At 34.6% G+C, this 26,378-nt stretch overlaps 1 pseudogene; it reads left to right on the top strand.

Moving 5' to 3' along the window:
• Positions 1–364: 364 nt before the first annotated feature.
• LOC129075746 (heterogeneous nuclear ribonucleoprotein Q-like) lies at positions 365–25,786 on the top strand (annotated as a pseudogene).
• The last annotated feature ends 592 nt before the right edge of the window (positions 25,787–26,378 follow it).

Raw genomic sequence — 26,378 nt, 5'->3', positions numbered from 1 at the left:
TTGTCTTAACTTCTTAACCTGAAAACGTACAAATATCTAACTTGTCTCATGAATATTACTCATGATGATTACAAGCTAATCTAATTACAAGCTAATGTAATTAGGCTCAAGAAGAAAGTCAAGATTATTTTGTATGTATTTTGATTCAATAAACTAGACGGAATTTGTGGCTATGTTATGTCATGATGATTACTATTAATGGGGTCTAACAAACTTTTATTGATCACCTACTCTGTGTAAGCCTCTATGCAAAGTGGCAGAATAAGACACAATTGGTGTCTGTGAGGAAAATTATCTCATAAACATATAATTAAACATAATGTAAAAAGTGAAATAAAAGATGCATGCAAGAATTCTGGTCAAGATGGCAGAACAGGTAAGTGCCGTGCTCACCTCCTCCCATGACCCAATCAAAATTACAACTAAATTATAATAACAGTCCTTGAGAACCACCTGGATACCAGCTGAACAGAACTCCCATAACTAAGAATATTAACAAGAAGCCACTTTAATACTGGTAGGAGGGGCAGAGACACAAAAAATGCTAGTCCCACAACATGGGTGGCAGCTAAAAATCAGTAGAGATATCTCAGCTGTGGAGATCCATCTTGAAGAGCGAGCAGTCCCACCCCCCACAGTGGTTTCCTAAGTCCAGAACACCAATGTTGAAAAGAGAAGTCACCACAACATCTGGCTGTGAAAATCAGCAGGCATGCCATCTGGGTCAGATGGAGGGCTGCTTTAGATACAGGTGCCCTTTTAAAGGGCCCAAGCACAAAGCCATGCACTCACACTCACCCTAAGCTTCGGGGAGAAGACACCAGCTCAAAAAAGTCTGAGGCAAATAGGAAGAAGTTGAATTGATTGGCTTAGGTGAGGGCTCGAGGAGCCGCTCTTTCTGCCACAGAACTGCTGGAAGGTGCCATTGATTCTTTGCGGAGCCCTGCCCCTGCCCCTGCCCAATTTACAGGCATAAACAGACACCAAATCTGAGTCTCCATTAACCTAGCTAATACCTCACACCTCTTTCTCCCACGCTTGAGCACCCTCACCAACTCATGCACCAACATGAGCCTTTTCAGCAGCTTTTCCTTACAGGTGGCCAGCATCAGCCTGTGCTGAGGACTTTTCTAAAATCTCACAAAGATTCACAAACCCAAAATGAGCAGCAGCTGGACTCAGGTGTGCAAGTACCTCTTGTTAAACAGTCCTCTGCTGGGCACTACTGAAACCCAGCTTTGGATTGCAGCATAGCCTCTCCTAGGTGCTTCCAAGTCCAGTACAGGCAGCTACCAACTGCAGATCACTTTATATAGCTCCTGCTAAGTGATTCCTGGCTGGACACAGCCAGCAGCTGACCTTGGCCTGAACTGGAGCCCCTCCCAAGAGGCCCCGGAACCGACACACCTGGTGGCAGTCTTAAGACCACATCAGAGTACCACCCAATTAGTGTCACAAACACACACACACAAAAGGTAGCACCAGAGCCCAGGTAAAGCAACATCCACTTCCTTGGGCCAGTCCCCACATAGAAGCATGTCTATTATAGTCACAGAATATACTAGTAGTCAATCAGTCTGAGGGTCAGTTTGCACTCATTGAAGTGCCAACAACAGTCAGGGCTCAACTACAATAAGAGTATAAATATAACCCACACAAGGAACATCCCCAGAGTACCCGGCTCAGGTGGCCAGGGAGAATGTACCACTCAGCCTACATGCAGGACACCTGCTAAGAAAGGCCACACTGCAAAGACCGGAAGATACAGCAGATCTACAGGGATACAAATGCTGGGAGTCAGCCAAAATGAGGAGGTAAAGAAACATGGCCAAAAGAAAGAATGAGACAAACCACCGGGAAAAGAACTAAATGAAATAGAGACAAGCAATCTATCAGATTCAAAGTTCAAAACACTGGTTATAAGAATATTCAATAAACTTAGGGGAAAAATAGACAAACTCAGTGAGAGCTTCGACAAGGATCTACAAAATTCAAGAAATGAGAAAGAAAATCTAAAAAAAACAAAAACAAATCAGAAATGGAGACTACAACTGAAATGAGGAATATATCAGAGAATCAACAGTAGATCATCTGAAGCAAAGGACAAAATCAGAGAACTAGAAGACAAAGTGGTGGAAAAAAATCAATATGAACAAAAAGAGAAAAAAAATTTTTTTTAAATGAGTATAATAGGATATAATAACCTCTAGTTCCATCCATGCTATTGCAAACAGTAAGACTTTATTTTTTATGGCCTATTAGTATTTCATTGTATTTATGTATCACAATTTTTTATTATGCTAAGTGAAATAAGCCAGACAGAGAAAGACAAATACCATATGATTTCATTTACGTATAAAATCAAAAGAACAAAATAAACAAACAATAACCAAGAAACGGAAGCAACCTGTGTCTATCAAAAGACAATTGGATAAAGAAGTGGTACAGATATACCCAAGAAATTATTACTCACCATTTTTAAAAATGAAATCTTACAATTTGTGACAAGGATGAACCTAGAGGGTATTATGTTAAGTGAAATAAGTTAGATAGAGAAAGACATATATAGGGTTGGCCAAAAAGTTCACTTGTTTTTTTCTGTAAGATAGCTTTAGTAATGTTTAGTTGTCTTTAAGTTCATTTGAAACAAGTTTGTTAGATTGCATTGTGACAGCTGTCATATCTGTGTGCATTTTAAAAATCTTATCAAAATTGGTGAATTTTTGCATAGTCATCTTAATATTGAAGATGGAAGAAAATAACATTTTCAACATACTATGCTTTATTATTTCAAGACAGGTAAAAATGCAGCGGAAAAGCAAAAAAAGATTGTTCAGTGTGTGGAGAAATTTCTATGACTGATCAAATGAGTCAAAAGTGGTTTGCGAAGTTTTATGCTCAAGATTTCTCACTGGATGTTGCTCCATGGTCGGAGTTGAAGTTGATAGCTATTAAACTGTGATGTAATTGAAAGCTACAATGTTATACCACATGGGAGATACCTGGCTTACTCAGAATATCCAAATTGATAAAGTTATTTATGAAAATAAAAAATGCATCTTTTATTTTATGGAAAAAAAACTAAACAAACATTTTGGCCATCCCAATACTGTATGATTTTACTTATATGTGAAATCCAGAAAACAAAATAAATGAGCAAACAGAGCACAAACAAACTCATAGATACAGAGAACAAATGATGGTTGCCAGATGGGAAGGGAGTTAGGAGGCTGGGTGAAATCAGTGAAGGGATTAAGAAGTACAAATTGGCAGCTACAATATTGTCACAGATATCTAAAGTACAGTGTAAGGAATATAGTCAATAATATTATAACTATGTATGATGCCTGGTGGATACTAGACTTATTGGTAGGATCACTTTGTAAGTTATATAAATGTCTAATCACAATGATATTCCATTTTGTAAAAAAAAGTAGTAGTAGTTACCCAAGTTATTGAGAGATTGATATCATGTTATAAAGAAATTTACCTAAATTTTATTTCTGATTTCCTAACACAGAATGAGAAAAAGTGAGAGAATTATTATGTGCAAGTATTTAGGGAATTTTTTACTCTACATAATATTATATTGCACTTTTTATCTTTATGTCCCTACCTAAGCTGTTTGTTGATGTTACCTGATTTCCCAACAGAAATTTTACAGGCCATAAGGGATTGACACAAACTCTTCAAAGTGATGAAAAACAAGGATTACAACCAAGATTTCTCTACCAGACAAGGCTATCACTTAGACTAAGAGAGATAAAAATCTTCCCAGGCAAGAAAAAGTATAATGAATGAAAGCAATGATAAAAGTGTTCGGAGGGAAAATTTTGGGATATGTTGTTATTATAAGATACGCTACCTATAAGGTGGTATAGTGCTTTCAGAAAGTGGATTTAGATTAATTGTAAATGTATATCATAAAACTCACATGAAATGACATGAACAATCCAAGTAAACCTACCTATCCTAAGGAAATTAAGATAATAGCCTTGCAAAACAGAAAGCACTGAGCAGAGATGGGTTCCCTGGTGAATTCTACTAAATGTCTAAGGAAAAAATTGTACCAATTCTCTACAATCTCTTCTAGAAAACAAAGCACAAGAAAAACTTGCTAATTCTGTGAGGTCACCTTACCTTATGATTAAAACAGAGAAAGGTATTACAAGAAAATAAAATTACAGATCATATATTTCATAACAGAGACACAGAAGTCCTCAACAAGGTATAAGCAAATTGAGTCCAACAATGTATAAAAAGTATTATATACCATGACCAAGTAATATTTATCCCAGATATACAAATCAGTTCAAAATCAATTAATGTAATCTATTATATCAACAAAATAAAGAAAAATCACATGATTAGATCAAAAGAAACAGAAAAGGTATTTTACAAAATCCAACAGCCATCCATGATTAAAAACTCAGAGCAAAAGAAATAGAGGGTGGCTTTGTCAATTTAATAAGAAATACCTACAAGAACTCTGTAGCTAAGATCATACTAAGTGGTGAGAAACTCAAAGTGCTCCTGTTAAGTTCAAGAACAGAACAAGAATGTTTCCTCTTACTATTGCTTTTCAACATTTTACTGAAAGTTCTAGCTTATGCAATAAGATAAGAAAAAGAACTATAAGACATACAGATTGGAAAAGAAGAAATAAAGCTGTCTTTGCAGATGGTATAATCTTCTATATAGGAAATCTGAAAGAAATGAGGGGAAAATTCTCAGAGACAAGAGGGAAGGGGGGGCAGGGAAAGGGAAGGGAAGGGGAAAGTCAAAGAACATATAGCAAGGACTCATGGACAAAACCAAAGGGGAAGAGCTGAGGGAGGGAAGGTGGGAGGGGGCAAGGGAAAGAGGTGGGGGGAAGGCAGAGACAAATGTATTTAAAAAGTAAATAAATTAATTAAAAAAAAAAAAGAAATGAGGGGAAAAAAGTATCCTCGAACCAATAAGTAATTATAATAAGGTTGCAGGATACAAGGTTAATATACCAGAGTAAATCACTTTTTTTATACTAGGAAAGAACAGGTGGACTTTAAAACTAAAAACATATTACCATTTACACATTAACATCCCCACAAAATAAAATACTTTAGTATAAATCTAACAATATATGTACATATTTATTTAAAAACTACAAAACTCTGATGAAAGAAAGCAAACAACTAAATATGTATTCCATGCTCATGGATGAGAAGATAATATTGTAAATATGTTCATTCTTTTTAACTTCACCTATAGATTCAATGCAATCCCAAACTCCAGCTAGTAATTTTGTTTATATTGACAAACTGATTCTAAAGTTTATATGAAGAGTCAAAAGGCCGAAAATAGCCAACTCAGTATTGAAGGAGAACAAAGCTGAGCACTATGCGACTTCAAGATTTATTCTAAGTAATATTATAAACTAGAGTAATCAAGAAGTGTATCATTGGTGGAAGAATAGACATATAGACAAATTGAACAGAATAGAGAGTTCAGAAAAAGAACCTGATACATGTAGTCAATGATTATTAACATAGGAATAAAAGCAATACAATGGAGAAATGACAGTCTTTATGCTGCTGAAACAACTAGATATTCACATGCAAAATAATTTAATCTAGTTACAAGCTTTATACCCTTCACAAAAATTAACTCAAAATGGACTGTTAGACTTAAAAGTAAAATACAAAACTATAAAACTCCTAGGAGATAACAAGAGGAAAACTGGTGACCTTGGCTATGGTTATACTTTTTTAGATACAACAACAAAAGCATGACCCATAAGAGAAATAATTGGTAAGCTGGACTTTATTGAAACATGCTATAAAGCATCTTCTCTGTGAAAGACATTGTGAAGAAACTAAGGAGACAAACAAAAGAATGATGAAATATTTGCAGAAGACACATATTGTAAAAGACTGTTATCCAAAATATACAAAGATCTTTTAAAACTCAACAATAAGAAAATGAACAACCTGATTAAAACATGGTCAAAATACCTAAAAAAAAATCTCACCGAGGAAAATATGCAGACGGCAAAGAAGGAATGTAGATGAGATGTTCAATAGTAAATATCACTAGAGAATTGCAAATTAAAACAAGATACTATTATATACCTATTAGAATGTCCAAAGTCTAGAACACTAACACTACAAAATACTGTTGAATATGTGCACCAAGAGGAACTGTCATTCATTGCTGGTGGGAGTACAAAAGGTACAGCCACATTAGAAGACAGTTTAACAGTTTCTTACAAAAGTAAACATGCACTTACCATATGATCCAGCAATTATACTCTTTAATAATTATCCAAAGGATTTGAAAACATGTCCACACTCGTAAATGCACATTGATGTTTATAGCAGCTGTATTCATAATTGTCAAAACTTGGAAGCAACCGTGATGTCCTTCAGTAGATGAATAAATAAAATGGTGCATTTAAATAATTTAATATTATTGAGCACTAAAAAGAAATGAGCTATCAAATAAAAAAATTTGAAAACAAAGAAATGAGCTATCAAACCTTGAAAAGACATAGAGGAAACTTAAACACATATTACTGGGTGAAAGAATCTGAAAAGGCTGCATGCTGTGTGACACCTAGAAAAGATAAAACCATGAAAACAGTGAAAAGATCAGTAGTTTCTAGGAGGTGAAGGAAGAGAAGGATGAATAAGCAGAGTACAGACTCTTTTTAGCACAGTGAAACTATTTTGTATGGCACTACAAAGGTGTATACTTGTCATTACATATTTGTCATGAGGGCTGGCCTGCGAACCAAAGGGTCGCCGGTTGGATTCCCAGTGCAGGGCACATGCCTGGGTGGCAGGCCAGGTCCCCAGGAGGAGTTGCTTGATATGCAACCACACACTGACATTTCTCTCCTTTTCTTTCTCCCTCCCTTCTCCTCTCTAAAAATAAATAAATAAAATCTTAAAAAAAGAAAAAAGAGTAAATCCCAATGTAAACTATGGAGTTTGCTTGATAATGATGTACCAAAATAGTCTCATTAATTTTAACACATGTAATACTCTGGCTGGGAATGTTGATAGTGAAGGAGGTTTGAGGGTCATGGGTTACATGGAAGATATCTGTACTTCCACTCAAATTTTCTGTGAACGTAAACTGCTCAAAAACAAACAAACAATATAATTAATTAATTCTATTAAAAATAGTAAATTTCAAATCTTCTCTTTATTTTGTCTCATGGTTTTTTTTCCTCAGGACAATTTTTTTAAAGTTATTTAAAATAAAAGAGTTAGCAAAAGTAAGTTTACAGCTGTGAGTGTGCAAAACAGAGTTTATTCTTATATTGTTATTTATTAATTATTGTATTTTCCATCTGAAAAACTATAAAACTAATTTTGCTCATCCCTGTATATATACCTGTGTGTGAAACTACACTGATAATAGCAAACAAACATTACATAATTTAATAATCTGAATTAGCCTTTCAATAATTGAATCTGTTTCTTAATGAATAAAAGTCAATAAAAGGGGCTACATACATGGTTTCAGATATATTTATTTCAAGTTTAAAATTATTTGAGTTTTTGAAATTTCCCTGGGACATGTACTCTTTTTTTTTTTAATTGAATATTGTTTCCAAATAGATTGTTTCAGGGGTATAGCCTTAGGGTGTTGAGAGGACACAGATGAAGTAATTGTAATGAAAATGGAATTAAAAAGAGTTAGGTTCATTTCTTAGTTGTGACTTTCACTACTTATGCAAACTTGAGAAGCCCCATAATTTCCTTAGATTCAATTTGTTCATCTACATAATAAGAATAAGGAAGTTCATCTTGCATTCTTACTATGATAATTACTGTGATAATTAAATGTACCTCTTTATTGAAAGAGCAGAAGAGGGAGCAGGAGAGAGAGACAAGCACAATGACTTATAAATAGTAAGTATTTAGAAATCATTAGTATATATTGAACTCTTAATATGTGCCGGGCACTGCTAACTATTTTGTGAATTTTAATCACATTACTAATATGATAAAGACCTTATCTTCCCCAGTTAATAAATAATAAGGTGGAGTTCCATAAAAATTAAATAATTTTTCCAAGGTCATGTGGTTAGAAACCAACACAATGCTCAAAATCATGTGTTCTTTTTTTAAGAAAAATTATTTTTTTATTTTTAGAGAGGGGGAAGGGAAGGAGAAAGAGAGAGTGAGAAGCATCAATATGTGAGAGATACATTGACGACAGGGTTGGCTCTCCTATGCCCCCAAACAAGGACATGGCTTGCAACCCAGGCAGTACTCTGACTGGGAATTGAACCAGCGACCTTTCAGTTCACAGGCTGGTGCTCAATCCACTGAGCCATACCAGCCAGGGCCATGTCAGTTTCATTAATCAGTGCACAGACCTGCCTTGGGTATCTCAGTATTTATTAACAGATGGAAATTCATTCAGACTGATAAGTAGTAAAATAATATTACGGCCATTCTGCATTAAAATCTAACTGACATGGCAGAAACAGAATGAAAATCAAAGTGAAATGGCCTGGGGGATGTGCTGTGCATCTGAGGTGAGCAGCAGGAGAAATATCCAGAAATAAGTTTAGTAGGAAAGAGAAAAGAAATGTGAATGAAAACTATGGAGTTTCTGCACATAGCTTTTATGTTTTCAATTTTTTTGACCAACATGTGTTAAACAATGAGAAAGAGCTGAAAAATATTAAATATTTGTAAGCAGAAATTACTAAGGAAAGTGGTTGCCTAGCAGCAAAAAATACTGTTTTGACATTACAATGAGAACTGATGAAACATTAAAATAGTTCATTTTAAAAGCTAAGGTTGTTTTGGAAATGTAAAGACATATGGTCTGTTTTTAGGAGTTTTTATTAAGAGACTTTGTATTAGTTTTACATGCTGCATAACAAATTACCAAAGAATTAGCACTGTAAAACAAAACTTATTTTATTACCTGACTTTCAGTAGGACGAATGTCTAGGCACAGCTTCACTGGGACCTCTCTTCAGAGTCTGGTGAGGTGTCAGCTGGGCTTTTTTATTGGGAGCCTGGGATAGGACTGGATGAGTTTCTAGGCTCTCCCTGACTTGGGCAGAATTTATTTCCTCTTCCAGGGGTGTCCACCTCGCAGCCTGTGGGCCTCATGCTGCTATGAATGCGGCCCAACACAAAATCACAAATTTACTTAAAACATTATGAGATTTTTTTGTGTGTGTGATTACATGTTGCAATGTATTTAACATGTGGCCCAAGATAACTCTTCTTCCAGTGTGGTCCAGAGACATGAAAAGTTTGGACACCCCTGTGAGATGGTAGAATACCTGGCACCTTATGTCTTCAAACCAAAAACAGAAAGAGTCTCTCCCACTTGCAGTGTCTGCCTTCAGGGAAAGCCTAAGCCTTCTTTTATATATTAGGGGATACTCTGGATTTTCTTCAGATCATATAAATCTTTCACCTTTTTATGTATTAGGTGAAACCTCCTGCTTAGTATAATCTCAATTTTGACTACTTCAAACTGGTTAAGAACCATAATGATATCTGAAAAACGCTGTCACTTTTGCAATATAACAATTACAGGAATGACATCCAATCCCCCTTGCCATATTCAATTGGTTAGAAGCTATTGCAGTTTCCGCCAACATTCAAAAGGTGTATTAGGTTTTGAAAATGATGGAAAACACCTTAGAGTGTATCTGCTAAAGGAATAAACTGAAAACTCCATTCGTATTTGCCTTACCATAATTGAGAGACAGAGAAAAAAGCAACATTAAAGTTTCACATTGGTCAGCATTCATTTGCTAGACACATTACCTTTATAGTAATTTTAATAAGTGATTATTCATGAATTGCATAGAAATAATGTCTTAATTCTAAGTCTGAAGTACATCTCAGTGTAAATAAATATGAAATAAGTAGCGATTCTTAAAAAATAGATGAGATTTTTTAAAACTTAGCAAATAGCTAAAGGTTTTTAAATTTATTTTAATACATGTTTTACTTCTAATCCATCCACGTTATTAGAAAAGGCTTTGTTTTATTAGATATCCATTATGTTTTATGTAGCAAGATATGAAAACAAAAGTAATGTATGAGAAAAAAATAAATGCGCATTATTTATAAAACAAAAAAATCACTTTTGATGGTTATCTAAATTATATTTTATTGACAGTATGCTAATCTTACAATAATTTTATATTAACATGACACATTAATGTTTTTTATGTCACGTTAAATTTTGGACTTAAGCTATTCTAATGACCTTGACATTTTATGTTCCTTTCTTGAGGAGGATCAATTAACTGTGTAGATTCTTCCCTATAGTTGAAGCTTGGATAGTTTGGTAAATTGGGTTTATCTGAACAGATACCAGAGTCAAAATATAATTTTCACTCTAGTTTTAAATGAAGTAAAAAGCACTTAAAAATTAATCACAATATCTAGCTCAATCATCTAATGGTTTTACTTCAATTTGTTTTTTATTCACCATACATCAGCTGCTATTCACCAGGTTTCTGGTATCCAGATATCTTGGCTTTATTTTTTAATGAATAATGATCAGTGTAATAGGACTGAATTATTCACAAATCATTTCAGTTATTTTTTTATTATGTAACTTGGATAACATATACCTACTAAAATTCTGTTATATGTTAATCAGAGAAATATATTACTATGAGTAAATCCAACCTTAGTCCTACATCTTTCTGAGATGGCCTTTCTTTGAGAAACAAATAAAACTTATTTTCTTTTCATTCTATATGGAAGGTCAATATCATTGCCAACATTTTCAGAATAACCAAAAATAGTACTTTTTGGTGGGGGGAGGGCTGTACCTGGCACCTCTTAAGTCTGATTTCATTGGCTTTCTATTTTTTAAAAATTATTTGAATTTTTATCAAAGTTATTCACATATATAGTTTAAGAGGGCAAAACATTTTACAATATATTCATATTAAAAAATAGTAACTCCTGTATACTCAAACCCAATTATTATTCCCTGTGTTCTTTAAACACTTCTAGCTTACAATTTTGGTTTTATCTATAGTATCAACTGAAGGCATCAGTCTTAGGCAGAAAGCACCTCTTTATTCCAACAGGCAGGGATTTTGGAGGGCAGACCATAAGTATACAACTAAGGTGTAGTACGTAAGGAAAGTATAATTCTTCCACTTAAAAATCAGCTTACTGTTGACTAACAGAAATTGAATCCTTTTAATATATGTTCCCACTTATTACCTATTGACTAGAGCTCTATTATAGAATTTATGCATTGCATTCTAGTTATTTTTATCTGTCTTCCCATTTAGACTATAAGGTCCTTAAAGTATTTTTAATATTCACATTTAAAGCTATAGTTTCTAAGGAACTATCTGTCATATAGAAGGTTCATTAGAAATACTTAACTGAATCAAATTATAGTAATTTTGGATGTCACCTGGTTGGTATATGTTGTGTAGTTATTTGCTATTGTACTATAGTCTCTGGGGATCTATATTTCTCTTATATTTCAGGGGCATGAAGCACTACCTGGAGAGTCACCACACTCATGTACTTTCACTGTTTTATTGCTAGAACTCTGGGATCTTAAAGGTACTGATGCAGGAGATAGTATAGGAAGAACTCTGAGACTGCACTGCTGTTGCGGACCATGCATCCAGGCTAGCATCCTGGTTTCCAGGCAACACCTTTTAGCACTTTACGTAACAGCAAAGAATGAGCTCCTAGAGAAGAAATAAAGGCAGGGCGCTTACCATTGCAATCTGGCAAAGAACTTAATACAGGAGGTTAAAACAAAGGAAGATATGTCTCACCTGCTGTCCCAGTGGTCCTGAGACTGGTTCGATAAGAGTGCCAGGCATTCCAAACACAAGCAAAACTATGATAGTACTGGGTCTCAAGGGTGAGGATGGGGGTGGGGGTGGGGGTGGGGGTGGGGTGGTGGGAGCCTTTGAAAGTCTCCACTAGTTGGGAAAAGGAAAACCTTGAGGTTGTGTATTCATCCCAAGGCATGAAAGGGGGATGGGTCTTCAGTGTCCAAAGAAAAGGCCCATAAAACAAGCTTGGTTAACTGCCTACCTCCAATCATGTATACAAAATGAACAAATAGAGTCTGGAGCAAGGTAAGGATTCTGGCTAACAGACCCCCACACGTATGTAAATTCTAGTAGTCATGTCTCCCTGGAAGGAAGCTGGCACCACCTTTACTTGTCAATCAAAATGTAACTCCCTCACCCCCATTCCACCTTCTATTTAAAAGTCCTCAGAACAAAGAACTCTCTCTTTTGGCCCTTTTGCCACACAGGGGTCCCTGGCCTGTCAGCCCCTGGCTAGGCCACCTGGCCTCTGGCCACTCCCTTTTTGACACCCAATCTCTGGCCTGGCCACCCTGCTCTTGCCACCCTTGCTTTTGTTCTTCCATTAGAAATTAGCACTAATAAACTTGGCTGGCAGGCTTGCTCGCTTGTAGACTTGCTTATAGACTTGCTGGTCTCTAATTCTTTACTATGCTGGCAATAAGAACCAGTTTTCTCTTATTAACAGTAACTCTTAAAGTTCCTACACTACAAGGGGAATACATACAATAAAACCTGGTGCATCTTTGTGTCATAAAACCGCTTAGCAGCAACATAAAACTAAAGTGAATCATCTAAGAAAAGAAGGTTTATTCAGGAAAACTAGGTAAAGATGTTGCCTTTTGCTTCCCTACCAGCATTTCAATGTCAATTTTAAAGTATTATGAAATCTCTAGTAACAACAGTCTGTTTTACTGCTGGTAATTTTTGAGTAGACATCCAGACAGAACTCTATAGTCTAGCTTTAAATTAAAAAAAAAAATAGTTCCATAGTAAACCAATAGATATTCTAAAATGTGGGCAATTACTATCATAAGAAAGCATTCTGACTGCGTGCAAAGCACTGCTCAAACATTTAAAATACATTTCCTCTAATCCTTTAAAGTACTTACACAGTGAATATATTAGTTAGAACTGACTGTAAGTAATGGACAATAGCTTGACTTATGTAAAGTGGAGGCATTAGTATAAGAATACAGCAGTGGCTAATCGAGCCCGAAGACAGGCAAATAATCAGAACCGTGGGGGAAAAAAATGGAAACTAGAAACAACATCTGTCAGAAATTCTGCGCCTGTACCTTTACTTTTCTTTTTTCTGTACACTGCCTGGATTCTGTTCATAAGCCTAGACCGTACAAAGGACTAGGAGTGCTGGGGTGGGTCAGATTAAGAATTCTCTACAGTAACTTAGCAATGACACGTATTAGAATAATACATATTATAAATGGTCTTCAAATTTTCTTGGCTTGATATACAAACAAATGTCTTATGTTAAAGAAATATCAATATAGGAGATTATCAATGCTGTAATTTAGAGTACTCTTCAATAATTAGCACAACTTCTATTCAGACAGAAACATTTATTATTGTTATTATCATACCCAATATGGTTATAGTATTTAGCTAAATCTAATCATAACTTTTCCCAGCAGTTAAAATAATATATTATAGTCATTGCAAAATAAGTCTAGAGCTTGCATTTGATTTGTTTCTGAAGGCATAAATGGAAAAAGAAATAGCCATTTTCTGCGCCATTTCTTGAGGTTTGTGGTATTTTTGCTCTTTCTAGTTTGCTGAAAAATCATAGTTATTGTTACTTTGATAATTTCATTTATGTTCAACCATAGAGAATCCCCTCAGCACGGTCATTTGTCATTTGAAAGGTATATTGCCTTATGTTCGAGACTACTTTAAACCATATTAATTGTAAAGTTAAGCAATATACCATTTCATAAAATAAAAAAGAATATTATAGAATATCATTCAGGGAGAATATTTTTTTCAGAAAAGTGATATACAGATGAATTTAAGAATATGTATTATAAAAGTTTTGGAAGATTTTAGATTTGACAGAAAACAGACAAACAATGTTGAAGTTCTGTTTAGTGTACTAAATCCAACTCATAAAAAGTGTGAATAATAAAAAAAATATATTCTAAAGTGACCCTTCAATTGATGAATTTAGAATTTGTCAATAAAGTATTTTGAGTACTTTCATTTTGGCATGTATCAATATGTATTGATATGTTGATTGGACCAAATATATTGTTTTTAATTGAACAAGAATTCATTATATATCTTCTATGTGTCCATATAATGAGATGTTAAAAATGTGTTTGATATAAATTTTCTTCACAAATCCTGTGAAGTCAGAAAAATACAGAACTGGCTTTAAAATATGTATGTAAGAAAAACTTTAGGACAGATTAAAAAAACTTAAAAAAAAAAAGAAATGGACAGAAGAAAGGAATTCTTTCTTATTTATTTATCTTAAATATTCATTTTACAGACGTGGCAACTGAGTTTTATATAAAACAAAGAATCTTCCGAGATCCCATCACATAGGCACAGGAGCGCGAAACACTGCCTGGAGAGGCGACTCGGTCACAGTGCTCGGACCAGCCCAGCACGCACCCGCTCATCTGGCTGCACACAGCGATTTAGATGGAAGAACTATCGAAGCTTTTAAAGAACTCAATAAAGATGGCACATTGTCAGTTCTTTACCAGTTTAAAAACAGTGATCTCTCTAATATTTGGAACAAAACTGCCTTTTCTGTGGAGTCATGAAGATACAGGCAGAGAGAAAAACAGGGGCCCAAAGTAGCACACCCTAGTAAAAGACCAGGTAAGGTAAAAATTAAGGCTCTCTTGGAATGAACATGCTACACAGTTGATATGACCGCTGGACAGAGGAAGTATGGGGGACCACCTCTAGATTCCATTTATTCAGGTCAGTATCCTTCTGTTGGCACAGAGATATTCGTGGGGAAGATCCCAAGATCTGTTTGAGGACAAATTTGTTCCATTATTTGAGAAAGTTGGACCTATATGGGATCTTCATATGATGATGGATTCACTCACAGATCTCAATAGAGGTTATATGTTAGTTACATTTAGTATAAAAGAAGCAGCTTAGGGAGCTGTTAAACTATATAATAATCATGAAATTTGTTCTGGAAAACACATTGGTATCTGCATCTCAGTTGCCAACAACAGGCTTTTCGTGGGTTCTATTCCTAAGGGTAAAACCAAAGAAAAAATTCTTGAAGAATTTAGTAGAGTAACAGAGGGTCTTAAAGATGTCATTTCATACCACCAACCAGATGGCAAGAAAAAAAAAAGAGGTTTTTGCTTTATTGAATATGAAGATCATAATATAGCTGCTCAGGCAGGTCATAGGTTAATCAGAGGTGAAGTCAAGGTTTGGGGAAATGCTGAAACTGTTAAATGGGCTGTTCCTATAAAAAATCGTGATCCAGAGGTTGTGGCAAAGGTAAACATGCTGTTTATATGCAACCTTGCCCATGTAGTAACAGAAAAGATTTTAGAAAAGGCATTTAGTCAGTTTGGGAAACTAGAATGAATGAAAAAACTATATGATTATACTTTCATTCGTTTTGATGAGAGAGATGGTGCTGTCAATGCTGTGGAACAAATGAATGGCAAGGACTTGGAGGGAGAAAATATGGAAATTTCTTTGACTAAGCTACCAGATCAGAAAAGAAAAGAAAGAAAAGCTCAGAGGCAAGTAGCAAAGAATCAAATCTATGATGATTACTACTATAATGGTGTACCTCATATGCTGCCTCCAACAATCGGTCAAGGCTGTGGTTATAGGTGATTATGGATATCCTACAGATATTATGGATATTAATATTATTATGATTATTATGGCTATGATTACTATAACTATCATGGTAGATATGAAGATCCATAGTATGGTTACGAAGATTTTCACGTTGGAGCTAGAGGAAGGGGTGGTAGAGTAAGGGATGCTGCTCTATCCAGAGGTTGTGGGGCTGCTCCTCCTCATGGTAGAGCAAGTTGGTTATTCACAAAGAGGAAATCTTGAATCAGCAAGAGGCATTCAGGGTGGCAGAGCAGGATCCCAACAACAAACAGGCCCCACAGGCAGGCTTTGCATGTGGGATTATACCAGAAGATTGCTGTGGAGTAATGGTAAGGAAATCAAGCAACCATAAATATATTGGCTGTATAGATGCATATTCTACTGCAGAAGACCTTCCTATGAAGACCATGGGATCAAATACAAGACATTGAACTAATGCTTGGATTTTGATATGAATTTCTTTAATGATTTTCTCCGCAGTGCAAATTATTAAACTAAAGCTATTCTGTTTTTCAAATGCACTCCAACAGAAAGTCTTCATAACTTCCAGCATGATATCTTAATAAAGAATAAAGGTCTTCTCTTAAAAATATATCATACAGGTACAGAGTCTGAAATTACAGCCTATGTCATCTGATGTTTGCGTCTTTTTTCCTGGCGTTTGTTGCTCTAAAGAACTCTTTGATAAAGAAAAAACATTAAACTGAGCATTAAGGAATGAGGAGTTAGTATTGTGAACAGTCATGGGGAAAAGAACAGTTCTGAAAGAATAAAAGATGTGGAAGTAAATGAAGGGTTGAATGTAGTTAACATGTAAGGTCTAAAACTTGCAGAAGAGTAAAAAGGGTGAAAAGATGTTTAAATTATGGTTGGTTCTTAAAACCATTCCAAAAATGAGCTTCATGCTTAATTCTGGGTAAGAGGAAAGAAAATATTAAACAGATATGTGTGTTAGGAAAATAATTCCAGCAACATTAATGAAAAATAAGTGGATCAGGAAAGAAACAAGGGACCTATGAGACCAGTCTTCTCCTGTTTTGAGTAAAGATTAGCATTAAAATGGCAATAAATTCACAACTATCAACAACTGAATCTAAAAAACAAACTAAGGAAAGGAGCAGAACAGGAACAGAATCATACATACGACAATCATTTCGAGCAGGGAAACCCATCCCCTGGGGCCTCAGGCCGGTTCTGTGGCCTGTTCGGAACCAGGAGCAGTACAGCCGGAAGTGAGTGGCAGGCTAGGAGGTGAAGCTTAGGCGGCATTACAGCACATCTCTTGCATTACTGCGTGAGCTCTGCCTCCTGTCACCCCCACCCCACCCCTACCCATCTTAGAAAACTTGTCTATGAATCCGGTCCCTGGTGCCAAAAAGGTTGGGAACTACTGATCTGGAGGGTTCTCAGCTGGGAAAGGGAAGGGAGAGAATGGGAGAAAAGGTGCAGGGATTAAGAAGTACAAATTACTTCTTAAGAATTACAAATTTGTAGGTACAAAATAGACGAGGGGCAGTCAAAAACAGCACAGGAAACGGAATGGCCAAAGAACTTATTCCTATTTTGCCGTGTATAATGCATACCCATGTTTTTGGCCCAAACTTTCAGGGAAAAAAAACTTTTCTTTTAATTTTTAATTCAATTATTTATTTATTTATATTTAGATACTTGCTTTTTGTATTATAAAAGAATTTTAGCATTTATTTTTGAACATATTATGGTACAAGAAATTTTAACAAATAACTACAAAGCACAAGAACAGATACAAGATACAAGAAATTTTATGTAGCAGTAAGAAATTTATGGAATTAGTACTACCCATGTATAATGCACATCCTTATTTCTCCCTTAAAAATTTGGGCAAAAAGTATGCATTATACACAGCAAAATACAATATATACATGACCCATGCACATGAACTAAGGGGCAGATTGCTGGAGGGAATGGGAATAAAAAGCAGAGAGGAGAAAAGGGGCAACAATTGGGAAAAATGCAATAACATAATCAACAAAATATATTTAAAAAAAAGAAATTAAATAAGCCAGAATAGGAAAAGCAGGACATGGATGAATTAAAGAAATAATGAAGACCAAATTATTCCTCTGTGTAAGTGTGAGGTAGGGATAAATAAAAGGTGAAAAGGAAGAGGTGACATTAATAGTTTTTTTTAATTTATAAAATATTAAATTGCTATATATCCTTTATATTAGCATTTATTGGTGATTTGTTTTCAGGGTGCTGGAACATTAAAATTTTAAATGTTAGAAAATTGTCCATTATAGCTTTACTATTTCAGATTATTTCTGTGAAGAACAGCACAAAACCATTATCAAATTGAAAAAATGTAAAACTTCTTTTTTTATTCACTCTTATTGCTTCACCCCCAAAATTTGAGGAGCCCTTAGATCATATTCAATAATAAGCTCAGTATGCAGTGGTTGTCTTCCAAAGGCTTACAGTTTAGTGGGGGAAACAGACTCTGCTCATACAATAAAATAAACAAGTAAATGCTAGGAAGAAGGAGTAAAGGGCTCTAAAAGATATTTTGTTGGAGGCAGTTTAAGATAGTCACGTAACAGTAAACCTTTTGGAATGACTTCATGATGAAAAATTTGAATATAAGAATTTACCTGGATGAAGTAAGAAGGAAAGTACATATCCTTGTAAATATCTTAGTCATGTTAACTTGAATTTACCATTAATTAACTAAAGAATAAAAAGAAGAGTAAAAAATAAACTAAATAATTTATATATATTTCTTTTAATGCTCAGTTTAATACATACACACACACACACACACACACACACACACCCACCCCAGAACAACAACATTATGAGTATAGGTAGTAATTGCAATATACTCCATATTAAATGAAATATAACTTTATTTTTTACACTTACTTTGGAATCTTGGACAATATCATGAATTAAACATAGGTATTTTTTTCCTATTTCTTAGTTTTAATTTACTGAAATCAACTGGGCTAAAATTCATTTTTTTATGTAAAGCATAAATCATCTAGTAATGTAAATTTCAAAATTGACTTGACAGAATAAAAGTGATAAAAGTAAAACACCTAATATTATTTTTCTCTTCTAATCAGACTTAGATGCAATAATCAAAATTTATACATAAAAGAGACCAGAGATCATTTAATCAAATCTTTACATTTTACAGGTGAGTGACCTTTCTATTTTTAAAAGTCTTTTTTTTCCTCTTCATCATTATTGTTTTACGGACTTCAGTGTCCATCAAAGGAGTAATGAATGGTGTAGAAGAAATTCGTGTGTGTGTGTATATATATATATATATATAAATATTTATTATTGCTAAAACAATAAAAATACTCCAAAAAATTAAACTGAAAGAATATTCCAGTATCACCCTCTCATTTTATACAGTCAACCCTTAAACAACACTTGTTTGAACTTCATGGGTCTACTTACAGGTATATTTTAAAAAATAAATACCTGTAGCTTTGGATTAGTGGCTGTAAGTTTGTGAATGAGGGGCACTGACTGCAACGATCCATAGCACTTTATATGGGGGACTTGAGTGACTGTGGATTTTGGTATTCACAGGGGTTGTGGAACAAATCCCCAGTGTATATCAAAGGAAAACTAAGTTTTGAAGGGGTCAAAAGACATATGTGTATTTTTTACTGCGTAGGGGCCAGTTTCTTAATCCCAGTGTATTTTTTAGGGTCAACTGCAATTTCAATTTTGCTTTTAGCCAAGCATATGGGAAAGGGGAAAATGGAATCAGGAGGTCATTTTTCAAAAGTTCACTTTTTTCTTATCAGAAGGTGAAAATCAACAATTGGAGCTAAACATAGATTCAAATGTATGGAATAAACAAGATAAGTGTTGCTCTATTGAAGAAGAGTGGCAAGAAATTTCTGACTCTGGTGTTTAGTTCATAAAATTACATAACCCTATAATCATTTATATAAGTTTAACAATGGTTCTTCAATAAAGTTTAAACTTCTACCATGGACTTTAGTACCTTTATCAATTATTCTCTCAACTGATCTAATTATTCTCCTTTCTCACTAGTAACTGATTGCCCACAGGCCAGAAAAGCTAACCTAAAGGTGCAGAAAACACACACACACACATACACACACCCATAATTAATATTAACATGCACAGAGATAATGATTTCCTTAACTATGTTTAAAACAATAATTTCTTCACCTTAATGAAACTTAAAGCATTTTACAAAAAGCAAAAGTCTGTGTGTAGTTAATATTAATTACATGAAGTCTTAGTGTTATATATAGTTATATGTAACTATATATATATATAATTTAGTGTTGTATATATAACACTATATATATGTAACACTGTAACAATGTTGCAGGCATCCTATTTTTTTTTTCTTTTGCCTACCAGCATTTATTCTTAATATTCCTTCCCCAAAATCTCAAGTTGTGTTCAGACAGCTACTCTTTTTTTTATTTATTTTTTTCACTAACAATTTTTATTTGGGTTTTGAATATGTTCATACATAAAGTGAAATATGATGAATACTCTGTAAATTTGTAGACTACAAACAAAATAAAGCACAGTAAAAAATTGGAAAGTTATCAATCTTCCTCAATGTGATGTCAAGGACATAAAAATACTACCTTACATTTTATGCCTATTTGCCTGGATAATAAATTCAGACAGCTACTCTTTGTGAACTGGCCGTAAGGCACAGAGAATGCCTACTTGAGCTCCAACCCAAGTATAAGCCTTATTGGTTTGAAGGCAGTCTCATTCCCCTTGCTAACTCTTGGTTCACAAAAAAGCATGCGACCTAATTTTCACCAATGAGATGTGTGAGAGGAAAAAAAATTTGCTTGGGTAGAGAGGATATTGAGAAATTTTTTTTTTACTACTAACAAATATACAACAAATTATGTGTTCTTTTCTTTTTCTGGACATTATTGTATAAGAAATGCTGCAGCCTTGTTGCCACCAGCCTAAAGAAGAAGGCAGATATGAAAGACTGAATGAAACCACACACTTAAATTATTGTTGAATTTCTTAATTAGAAAACCTATATTCCAACTTGTCTCTGGATATCTGTTATGTGAGATAATACATTTCCTTGTTGTTTAAACAAGTTTCAGTCAAGTTTTCATTCCTTGAAGCAAAGATTATCCCAAGTGATACAGATGAGATCATTATTATTTAGCTGAAAGTTAAAGAATTTTCCTTAAACATAAACTTTTCCATGTTTGGCATTCTCAAGTCATTTTATTATATGAAAAAAATAAATTTGAATTAATATCGCATATACAGTACATAGTGACTTTAAGAAAAAAAAATAATGTAGGACTATATACATTCCATTGCATTGCTTCATCTCTCCGTGCACTGTGTGGGAAGAGCCTTAACACAACAAATGGGTTATTTAAAGTGTGACTGTATTATTTGGAGAGCAAACACTTGTTTATAAAGCTCTTTTGAAAAAATATATTGGCAATATATTAAGTAGAAATACATGGATTGTATTTTAGTGTTTCAGCTAATGAAAATGAACCATAAAAGAGATACCTCTCAAATTGCTGAAGGTTTCTCTACCTTTTCTTATCTCATTCAATTCACTATTAAAATTTAAAGCAGAGTTATAAGTGGCTAAAATCATGGTCACAAATGTGTATAAAAAGTCTTTGCAAGTTGCACCATATAAAGTAAATAAACTTATGATGTCCTTCTGACTCATACTTTTGGAATGTAGCTTTTTGGAAGTGGTATTTATAAAAAGAAAGACTAATTGTTTTAACTTTTAAATGTTAAAGAACATGTCTTATTTCTCTTGGAACACATTCCAGTGGAACAATAGCTAGAGATAATATATTACTCTCAGGATATCCTCCCAGTGTATGTTGGCATTTTGCAGTTCATAACCCACACGTAACCGGAGGTGATAGCCATCCTTATAACTAACAAACAGACAGTTTTTCTCTTTTCTTTACTATAATTTTTAAGTAGTTTATTAAAACATTCTTCTACTTTTTTCTTATTTTTGATGACATGTTTGAAATCACTCACCCTTAGGTTTCTTACTTAGGATTTTTTTTTAAAAACTTGATATTTTCAGTGATTAACTAAAAAAGATCAAAATTTCACTTTTTAAATTATTAAATCATTCAACTTTAATTTTTAAGTACATATGACAGATTGGGTACTCATGGAGAATGCAGAATGTGAAGGAAGACAAACACGGTGTCTACTCTGTGTACATGTTCTTTAGAAGAACAGAAAATAATAAATAATAACCCAAAATATGCCAAGGACTATAATATGGGAAGTACAAAGTCCAGTATAATTATAGAAAAGGAGCATCAAGCTAGTTTAAAAGGATCATGGAAGACTACCTAGAGAAAATAATCTCTAAGCATGTTTTCAAACTGGAGGTTGTAAAATTAATTTAGGAAATCGAGTAGAAGAGAATAGAAACTATAAAAACCCATTGCACATAAAATGTATAGGCATTGTTTCATGAAATATTTCTTCAAATCTACTAACTTAAAGGATGAATCAAGATAAGATAGTCAAAAGTGAGGAATTAGAATTCTCCTGGCAGGACAAGAATTTTTCTGGCAGAGAAAAGTATGTGCAAGTGCCCAAGGATATGAAAGTTCATGTAATCTTAGAAGCTGAAAGTTTACAACAGGAAAAATTGGTGGAATCATGGACATGTAAAGAAAGTAGGGTTGGGAGCCAGTGATTGTGTGAAATACCAGAAATGAGACTGAATTCAGGGTAAAAAATAGTTATCAAGACTCTTTATAAGCCATGCCATGAATCTGGGTATTATTTTAAGATAGATAGTTAGCTGCTAATTGGTTTTAACCAGGAGGATATGATTGTGATTGAAGGTTGAAGAATAGTTCTGTTTATGTTGTACAAATAACAGAGAAGAAAATCAATACTGGAGGCAGATGGCTTGCAATAATTCAGATGGTCTACTCAGGCAGAGCGATTTGGAGCATATAGAGAAGTGGATGGATGTGAATGGCTGGTGGAAAGTAAAAGTAAAGACTGGTGGCTGTGGGAAAGGAAGGGAAATGCAAGTGCCAGGAACGCCTGCCAGATTGTAGGCAGGAGCAATCAGATGTATGGTGCTAACTATGAGATGGTAAACAATGGAGAGGAAACATGTTTGGTGGAGGAGGAGGAAAACAATTTTCAGTTTGGGACATATTGATTATAAAATCTGTTTATTTTCAAACCATTTACAGTAAAGAATCTTCAAAGGATTTTTGCTAAAGGTCAATTCATAATAATACAGATACAGCTCTCTGGAACATTTTCTAAGTGAGGAGCTAAATTTTCCAGTTTCTATGCATTTCAACATAGGTTCTGCTACCCTGACTTTCTTATCATAGTTCAAAAAAGAACAGAAAATGATATCTCAATATACTAGTCTTTGAACTTTAGATTTTTATTTTCAAGTAAAGTGCATTTTTTTCTATAAAAACTTTAAAGTTAGTAATCACTACGCTAAAAACAGCTTAAAAAAACAATATGACACATCCAATGACCCAATACATTGTAGTATTAAAGCTTAATTTTTTTTATTTGGATACATCAAATGAAGATCTTACATTGTTTACACCAATTCCTGTGGCTTTTTAAAAAGAAAATGAATTATATAAAGATACAAAAATTTTATTTAAAAAATAAATGGGGTTATATTTTGTTGTGAATCTGAACATTTTTTAAAAAGATTTTATTTATTTATTTTTAGAAAAAGAGGATGGGAGGGAGAAAGAGAGGGAGAGCAACATCAATGTGTGGTTGCCTCCCACTGAATATGAACACATTTTTAAACCCACCAAATGTATACTCACACCACATCATAATAAAGAGGTTTTCTTATCCTGACAATTATAACTTTCTGCTGGTTGAGCACTCACAATATAGCAGAATTAAAAATCACAAATAGAAAATCTTCCCCTATCTTTAGCAATTCACTGGGAAATGTTCATGGAATTTATTATTAAATTAATTTCCCTTTCTTCAATTTTGGGCTACATATATATACTGTCTTGATACCAATTACCTATGTAAAAAATAGTATTCAATTCAATAATATGTACCGCTCAATTGTCAGATGATTACCATGAGCAAGTCATCTCATACCACATTCTTTTCTTTTGTTAGCATTTATGTTACTATGGGAGGATGAAACTCTCTCTGAGAAGGTGAATGGTCCAAGGAAAATGTTCCTGTGAGCCACTCTCATTCTTCCTTAAAGATAAAATTAGATTAAAATTTAAAAGTTATAATTGGTTTAAAACCTGTAGAATGTGAAATAAAAGCATTTGAAATGGGCATAGAGTTTAGCGGGTATAAGTGAGTGAGATGGCATGCGTCCTAGGCCTTGCTTACATATATTTCTGTGCAGCGTGTACACTTATGCAGACACTTCATGTATTGTCCCAGTGTCTGAGTTTTTCCCTGTGATGAATTCTTTTCTTCTCTTAAAAAGCAGGATTCTTGAAAATTAAGTTTTCCTTTCAATACTATGGTTACTGCTATAATGTTCTTCAGCTATTTTGAAAGGTCAAAGAATCAACCTTCCTGTGACCCTGTATTTCAGGCCACCAAGGTTTTCGAGTATGTGTGGGAGGGAAGCTCAAGGACAACCCAGGAAACAGCCCTGAGTTTCCTCCTGTCACACAAGCAGGGTCGCAGTGGGCGCCACCGGTATTTGTGGCAAATGAAGGGGGAATGAGTTGTCACTGTTTATCAGAGACCTTGACAATGCCAATGCCCTCTTGCCCAGTGATTTTCTTAAGTAGAAAAGTTTATTGTAGCATCACTTATAATTTTAAAAGCTTACTTTAGAAGACTAAATGTCCAAAATAAAGACTAAATAAATTATAGCAGAGCTTCGAGAGTAACCATAATGACATTAAATTTTTTTATATTTACAAAAGCAATATTTCGTGGTTTACAAAAAGTTTATATTGATGTGCAAATACTTATATCATAAAGCAAAGTAGAATAAGCAAGATTTATCATTGGAAAGAGTTTTTCCTGCATAAATAACATATACCAAGAAATTCAGAATGATAAGAATATAATATTGATTTAAAGGAATTTTCCACAATACTCACAGCATTCATTTCTGAAAGATAGTATCACAAATAAATCTATTTTTCTCCTATCGTAGTTTAAATATATTTTAAAGTAAAATTGATTGTTTACTAATGGAAAACATAAGCTATTAACACTTATTTTCTTCTGCAAATATATACTCCATATTATTGAAATGGTATGTAGACTGATGCACCACCAAAGCCTCCATAAACTTTGGTTGGGGAATAGGAGAGAAGGGATGATAGGATTAAGGTACTTTGCATTATTATGGCAACTTGGTAGCTAGTTCAATAGCTGTGTTAATAGCTGTGCTACGTCCTTGGGACAAGATGGGCCTGACTTTCAGACTATATCCTGGCTCCAACTCCTGATGTGAAGTAGCCAGGGGAGGCAGTTTCCCCTGAGTCACCGAGTCACTCTTGCCCTAACTGGGAATGGCAGCCAAAAGAATGTAAACTATACCCAAAACTGGCAAATACAGTTCATAGTGGGAGGAGTTGGAGGAAAGGTCACAGAGGAGGCTCTGGGTCAGGACTGAAATTAAGGGTGGGCAGCTTGTAGGGAAGGAAGGAGCCATGCTGCTGGTAGCCATGCCTGTCTCATTACCAGGGTGGAGTGAGCGTATAGGACAAAGAGCCATGATGTAGCAGCTAGGCAATTTGTAGTGAAGCTGATCTGCTATGAGAAGGGAGAAGTAAAAAAGCAGCTATGTAGTTTGTAGTCAAGATCCTACCATGTGGCCTGGTATAGTACGGAAGGAGACATACTGCTACTTTAATTGTGCCCACTCTAGCTGACTCAGAAGCCATCAAGGACTTTTCCTTGGAAGACATTGACCACTGCCTTGCAAACCTGGACTCTATCTGGTTTCTCGGGACTTGTGCCTTTCCGGGTTTCACCATGATCCAGTGTGACATGGCACATGTTTTCTTGGACTATTTCATGGAGGATGATGACAATGTCCCCCAGGTCCTGAAGGAGAGAGTTGCCACGTGAAGATGGTGGCCTTTGTACCTTCCAGGGGGACTGGAGAACTGTCTGTGTAGCTGGCTTAAATTAAAATAAGGAAACGGGGAACTTCTGGTTATGGGACTTTGGCCTTATAGGCTGGTGGGGCGCAAGGGAAGTGCTGGGTCTCCTGGGAGAACAGGGCTCTAAGCTGAAGTGCTCCCAGGCACCCCAAGGTTGGAATATTATAAATAAAAACATGTTTCTTCCAATACTGTTGGGCCATGCACCAAGACGCCATGTAAATGTACCCCTGTCTGCTCAGTTACATTAGTACCCAAATTCCATCCTTAAAAGACATTTAAACAAAGAATCTTACAGACTCTGACAAACTTAAAACTATTGACTTATATGTTGAAACAAACTGAGAAAACTTTAGGTTAAGTGTATCTCCATTTATTATCAGAACTTTTATTTTTACCAGTAACAAGATGTCTGTCATTATTGTTGCTGTTATTAATTTGTATCTTATGCTACCATAGTAGGAAAAATTGGTTTGTGATAGTAAAATTCAGTGCAGTAATATAATTGTAATTCATTTTCTTTCTTAAAAAATTTAGCTCTGTAGTACTGAATATTT

The sequence above is a fragment of the Pteronotus mesoamericanus genome, unplaced genomic scaffold (genome assembly GCF_021234165.1).
Source record: "Pteronotus mesoamericanus isolate MK-2021 breed Mesoamerican mustached bat unplaced genomic scaffold, CSHL_Meso_final contig_56, whole genome shotgun sequence".
NCBI classification, from domain to species: domain Eukaryota; kingdom Metazoa; phylum Chordata; class Mammalia; order Chiroptera; family Mormoopidae; genus Pteronotus; species Pteronotus mesoamericanus.
The sequence above is the reverse complement of the archived record's forward strand: the minus strand, read 5'-3'. Positions and strand labels throughout refer to the sequence as shown.